Genomic DNA, 6,612 nt, shown 5'->3' on the forward strand with positions numbered 1-6,612 from the left:
AAAAGACGGAGGAACAAAAGGCAAGTGGCAGATAGGAAGGCAAGGAGGGAGGGAGGGAAGGAAGGAAGGAGGGAGAAGAGAGAGAGAAGGGAGGGAGGGAGGAAGGAAGGAAGGAAGGAGGAGAGAGAGAAGGAAGAGAGGAGAGAGAGAGAAGGAAGGGAGGGAGGAAGGAAGGAAGGAGGGAGGAGAGAGAGAGAAGGAAGGGAGGAGAGAGAGAGAAGGAAGGGAGGGAGGAAGGAAGGAGGGAGGGATGGAGGGAGGAGAGAGAGAAGGAAGGGAGGGAGGAAGGAAGGGAGGGAGGAAGGAAGGAAGAAAGGAAGGAAGGGAGGGAGGAAGGAAGGAAGGAAGGAAGGAGGGAGGGAGGGAGGGATGGAGGGAGAAGAGAGAGAAGGAAGGGAGGGAGGAAGGAAGGAAGGGGGAAGGAGAAAGAAACAACAAAAAGAGAGGGATGAAGAGAGGGAGGGATAAAATAGAGGAATTTACTGTAAAATATATATATTATATGTACTATACATCATGTTCCAGGTACTTACTGTACCTTATGATGACTGTTTCAAATATTAATGGCTGATTGACTTAGTACTTACATTATACATTAGGTACCATTCTAATTTATATATATTAATATATAATATATATTCACTTAATTCTCAAAACAACCCTGTAGTAAAGACATTGCTAACCCATTTTACAGTTCAGTAAATTGAGGCATGGAGAAGTTAACGTGCACAAGAGCAGATGCCTAATAAATTACAGAGCCGGGATCTGGGCCCACCCTGTCTAACTCCAGGACTTGCTCCTCATGGGAAGGAAAAAGGTCCCACCTCTAAGGATCCTACGGTCTGAGGCAGAAACAATCATGGAAATAGACAATTGTTTTATTATATGGAAGTAGCTGTCCAGAGTAAGGAATTTCCTATCTTGGGTCTTCAAAGATGAATAGGACTTTGCCTGGGCACAGGAAAGGGAGTTGAACTTTCCATGAATGCCCTATTAAAAAGCAAGGGAATATGAAAAGACCTGGCATGTTTGGGGAGCAGTCAGAGGTCTGGGGTGGCAGGAGTGTGGCTGCACACTGGGGAGCAGGGATAAATGGGGTAGACATGAAGCAGGGGTTCAACCACAGAGAGCCGTGTGTGGCAGGCTGGACCACAGGGCCCCAGCAGGGGTTTTTGAGCGGGGGAATAGCAGAACAAGCTCTGAAGAGAACGGGTGGCAAAGCAGAGAAAGGCCTGGAAGAACAGATAGGGCTTTGCCACCCAAAATAGCCTTGGGGCTTCCCTGGTTGCTGACTTCAGTTTGTTGAGGCTAGACAATGCTGATTTCCGGATGGGTCACAAAGTATTTGTGGTAGCTCAGAAGCTCACCCCTGGAAGGGGTGTCCTGGGATCTGCCCAATACCCCTCCCATCCCCCAGGCCCTGCCAGCCCTCCTCACATAGGCAGGTGGTCCTGAGCCTTCTTCTACCACCAGCACTCCTAGCTAGCTCTCCCCACCCAGCACAAAGCCCGCTCAGCCTGCCATCTTGAGAGCCCCACGCAGGGTCCCTGACTTTCTGAGAGGACTCACCAAGCTGACAGCTTTCCCTCTGCCTCCCAAAGAATCTGAGGCCTTTCTCTGCTAGTCACCCCTGGGCCCAACCCCGAATCCAGCCACAGTCAGCCAAGACAGCCAAAGGGCAGGGTTCTTTCTCTCAGTGTGGCTTGGGGGTGATTTTCAGCTTTCCCCTCAATTTTGGTAGCCCTGAATTTATGAAATGCCAAACTCAGAACCATTAAGAAAATCCTCCCCAAAATGAAGTTTCTCTAACAACTGGAGATGAAAACTCTCTTGAGCAGCCAAATTCTAGAAACAGAAAGTCCCACGGGACAGAAAGAGTTCCGCTGGTTAACTCGCACACATGATGGTTCAACGCCTGTGCGTGAGGATGTGCACGTGTGCAGAAGAAGGGGCTCAGGCTGCGTTCCCCTCCTGAGCAGGGTTCAGGGAAAGGGGAAGGGAGTGTCCCTCTTGACTCAACCAAGGGACCCCAAAATGGTTAGTGAGATAATGTATTTAAAAGCTCTTTGTAAAGTGTAAACTAAAAACCTTCAATGTAAGATGTTATTGTTATTATTACTATTGTTGTTGTTATTATTGACATGCCAAAAGGCCCTCTGTACAAGATGGCTTTGCCTTTTCAACTTCATAGAAAAGAACCTGAGTCTGACACTTCAGAAAGGTGACAGAGAGGAGAACAACGAGGAAGGAGGCAAGGAAAGGGAGGGAGGTCTCCTAGGGCCAGGGAAAGAGGAGAAAATCCCCCAGGATGACCCTCAGGAACCCAGGAGTGGCCAGGATGGGGAATGAGCTAACCTTGCCCTTCACCGGATACAAAGCTATCAGCAGGCTGAGCCCTCAGGCCACGCAGTGCCTTTGCTGGGAGCAGAAGCCCCTAGTGTACAAGGACCTGCCCCCAAAGGCCCACAGGCTCCCAGATATCAGAGTGGGAGGAACCCAAGGGGGTCCCTGGTGGCTGGGAACACCGAGAATCAGAGCAATGGCGTGTCCAGACCAGAGACCAAGGTCATCCAGGAAATGAACACCAGGGGCAGGAAGAGACCCAGGTGCCTTCCTGCGACTCCACAGGGGGCATCCAGGCAGAGTGAAGCCTGAGACAGGCCCTCCAATCCCTTCTTGGTGGCCAGGAAAGTATCCTTCACCTTCCCCCACCGCCGTCTCCCGGTGCACCCAGATGGCCGGGAAGCTGGGGCACTATCTGGTTTGGTGACACTTATCCACGTTTCCCAGTCTGGGTTAGACAGTGCCAAAGGAAACACTTGGGGAAAGTTGATGAGAGATGCCAGCTAGCAAGGCCAGCAAAGCCAGAATGGGGCATTTGGCAAAGCTGCTTTCTCTAACTCAACAAATTTCTAAGAGGGAAAATTTTAAGATGTTTTTTAAAACAATGTAATAGCGCCACTTCCCCAGTATGGGATAAATAATGTGTTTCGGTTTTTTTTTTTCCCAACAGACTGTCATATGCTGATATCAATTAAAATAAATGGATGAGTCACAGGAGAGCTATCAGATGCTCTTGTGAATACCATAACCTCGGCGCTGCTCTGTGGTGTGTGCTTTATTTTTACTCCTGACCTTCACACTCCCTGGAGCAAAGGTTACTGCATTCCTGGGATTTGGGCAAGTCTGGTGTGGAGTAAGTGAAAAAAATCGGTTTCTTGCACCATGAAGTGGGAAAAATGGATCCAGAGTTCCCCAGAGACATGGGAGAGAAGCTCCAACACATGGCTTAAGGTCTGCAGGGCACGTGTTATGTATGGTCACAGAGAGGGGGCCAAGGGTCACAGAGCGGGGAGCCACTCCAACACAGAGCACACTTATTAAGATGTGAAGGAAGACTCCTCCTGGGAACTCCAATGCCTAATTAAACCCCCTCCTTTTGTCACTTCTTTCACAAGCATTTACTGAAGATCTACTACGTGCCAGGTTTTGGTCTAGGCACCGAGGGCTACGAAGATGACCCAGACAAAGTCTTTGTTCTCCTGGAGCTTAATTTTTAACTGAGTGTCAATCAGCAAACAATCAAAGAAAACATCAGATAATATAAAAAAGTAGAGATGACCTGACACATTAGCTGGTGGCTACTTTACACAGTGAAGTCGAGGAAGGCCTCTCTGAAGAATTTAGACATGGGGTGGGGTGAAGAAGAAACAGAATCAGGAAGCCTGACCCTGCGGCACTCAGTAGCTATCTGCTCTCACCCGGGTGGCATCCGAGGGAGGTGGGTAGCCCAAGCTTCTTAGGAGGCCAGAGGTGATGCCAAGAGCAAGACAGCACTACGAGAGGACTAGTGAGTGAGGGGAGGCGGGCGGAGCTCACCCCTCAGCTTCCCAGCCCTGGGGCATCCTTGGGAGCCCATGGCCATTCTGAATGAGCAATGCCAAGGGTTCAAAGGCCACTACCGGCTAGCTGAAGGTCACCTTCACTTCCCTGGCAGATGACAGTTTATCTCCCCTGTGAAGAATCCCACTGGAAGCAAGACACTGGTAGGCAGCAGATGCATTAAGTGTTGGAAAAGGACCCAGGCCTGTACTTCCTCCCCTGGTATTTCCTGAGCAAGACAGGGCCACACAGGCTGGGAGCCCTGAGCCCCCATCAAGATGCCCTTGACATTGGCTTCCTACGTTTCAGTGTAAAAAAAAACTGAAATGGGAGGTAGGGGGCTGGGGGGTGGTTAGGTTTTGGGCAGCCCGTGCTATGTCATAGAGCCTGGGTGTCCCTGGCCAGGAGCCCACAGCCTCCATCTTCCATGCTTAGACCAAGGAGCCCCTCCTCCCGGGTTTGGGACCTCTGGGTCTATCGATCTCTCTCAAGTTCCCTTTTGTGTCAGTCCACTGCAGAGCTTCTCAACTGGGAGAGACTCTGCCCCCACCCCTACCCCAGGAGACGTTTGGCGACGCCTGGAGACATTTTTGTATGACCAGGGCAGAGGGTGCTACTGGCATCTGGTGGATGGAGGCCAGGGATACTGCTCAACATCCTGCAGTGTACAAAGCAGCCTCCACCGCAGAGAATTATCCTGCCCAACGTACAGTCATCCTAAGACTGGGAAACCCTGGCTTGGATTAATCGGATCCTTCATTGAACAGTCGGCTGGAATCATGTTCAAAGGAAGACGGATGTAGGGGTACTAAATGGGCAGAAACAGTGGCCCGCTCAAGGGAGGATGGTCCCTTTGTGGGAACACATGGCAGACTGATGGTCTCAACCAGTGTTTAGAACACCATTACTGATGGCAAACTGGGACTGAGACACTTCCAGCCATGGGGTGCCACTGTCACTGTCCTTACTATGTAGTCATTGCAAAAGGATTCAGAGCCATGCATTATGAACTTAATATGCTTAGGTGACACACACACAAAACAGTGGGGCAGGGGACATTCATCTTTGGATCTCTATCGGCAGAGAAATAAAGAACGGATTAGTAAAAAGGTTATGCTTCTGTCTCCTGGAACTCTCCCCTTCAGCTAGGCCCCGGCAAAAGGAGCATGGAAGGTTATCAAATCGAGACATGAGCACTGAGGATGTGTCTGTGGTCTGTCAAAGGTGAGTGAAGAAAGTATGAGTCGAAGTCACAAGCAGCCCAGCTTCACGATATGATGAAGGTGCTGGAACAACTCTCATAATGATGCCACGATAACCTGGTCGGCAGCATAACCCTGGAAAGCGCTGCAGGGACAGGAGCGCTCCAGACCAGGACTCTGTAAATAGAGTCTGTAAACGTCCCTGTTTGCCAGCTCCTGCAGGAGGTAGGGGGTGAGGCAAGCCTTGAGGCTTGACAGCAGGGAGGATCGAAGTGGGCGGGCCTCTCTCTCCAGCTCCACCTGCCCTGGAGATCACCACATCCTCTCCTCCAGCATGGCTGCTTGACTTTGGCAACCTCACCAGGAACTTCAATTTCCCCATCTAGAGAACAGGATGACAATACCTGACACAGTCAAGGCTCTGGAGATTACAAGTGGCAAAAAGCAATTCAACTAAAGCCACAGAGTATATTGTCTCAAGTCATTGGAAAAGCTGAGATAATTCTTACTGCATGAGGCAGGGGTGTTTGCTCCCTAGAGATCATACAGTGTCAGAAGGGCTTGGGGTCTCCTGTGCACACTTGTCTTTCTTCTGCATCGGCTGCATTCTCAGGAAGAGAGAGATGAGGAGATGGCAAAGTGACTCCCAGCCACAGCAGACTGAAAGCAGTACATACCACTAATTTCAAGCCCAGGAGAAAAAAAGAGCTTCTCTTTTCCAATAATTCCAAGAGACATCCCAGAAGAGTCACTGGCTCTTACTGGCCTGACTTGAGGCAAATGCCCATCACTGAACCAAACATTATAGTCAAGAGAATAAGATGGGTTGATTGGCCAAGCCAGTACCACATGACCACCTCTGGAGCCAGAAACAGGTAGGAGAGACTGCGAACAGGAAGTTTCTCCAAGGAAAAAGGGGAATAGGTGCTGGGTGGGCAAAATGACAGATGATAAATACAACAGACAGTTATTTAGAAAAGTTGATAAGTTCCAATTCAAGATGGCAACATACGAGGATCCTGAACTCACCCTCCTCCCATAGACGCACCAAATCTACAGCTACATACAGAACGATTTCCTCTGAAAGAAACCCAAAAAGTAACTAAGAGAAAAAAACACACACAAAAACACACTGAAGGGACCTCCCTGGTGGCACAGTGGTTAAGAATCCGCCTGCCAGTGCAGGGGACACAGGTTCGAGCCCTGGTCCGGGAAGATCCTACGTGTCGCAGAGCAACTAAGCCCATGCGCCACAACTACTGAGCCTGTGCTCTAGAGCCCACAAGCCACAACTACTGAGCCTGCAAGCCACAACTACTGAGCACAGATACCACAACTACTGAAGCCCGCGTGCCTAGAGCCCGTGCTCTGCAACAAAAGCCACCACAATGAGAAGCCCGCACACCACAACAAAGAGTAGCCCCCACTCGCCACAACTAGAGAAAGCCCGAGTGCAGCAACGAAGAGCCAATGCAGCCAAAAATACATACATACATACATACCTAAACAAACAATTTTTTTAAAAACA

The sequence above is a fragment of the Aethalodelphis obliquidens genome, unplaced genomic scaffold (genome assembly GCF_003676395.1).
Source record: "Aethalodelphis obliquidens isolate GAN/ISIS:26980383/991018 unplaced genomic scaffold, ASM367639v1 scaffold52, whole genome shotgun sequence".
Taxonomy (NCBI): domain Eukaryota; kingdom Metazoa; phylum Chordata; class Mammalia; order Artiodactyla; family Delphinidae; genus Aethalodelphis; species Aethalodelphis obliquidens.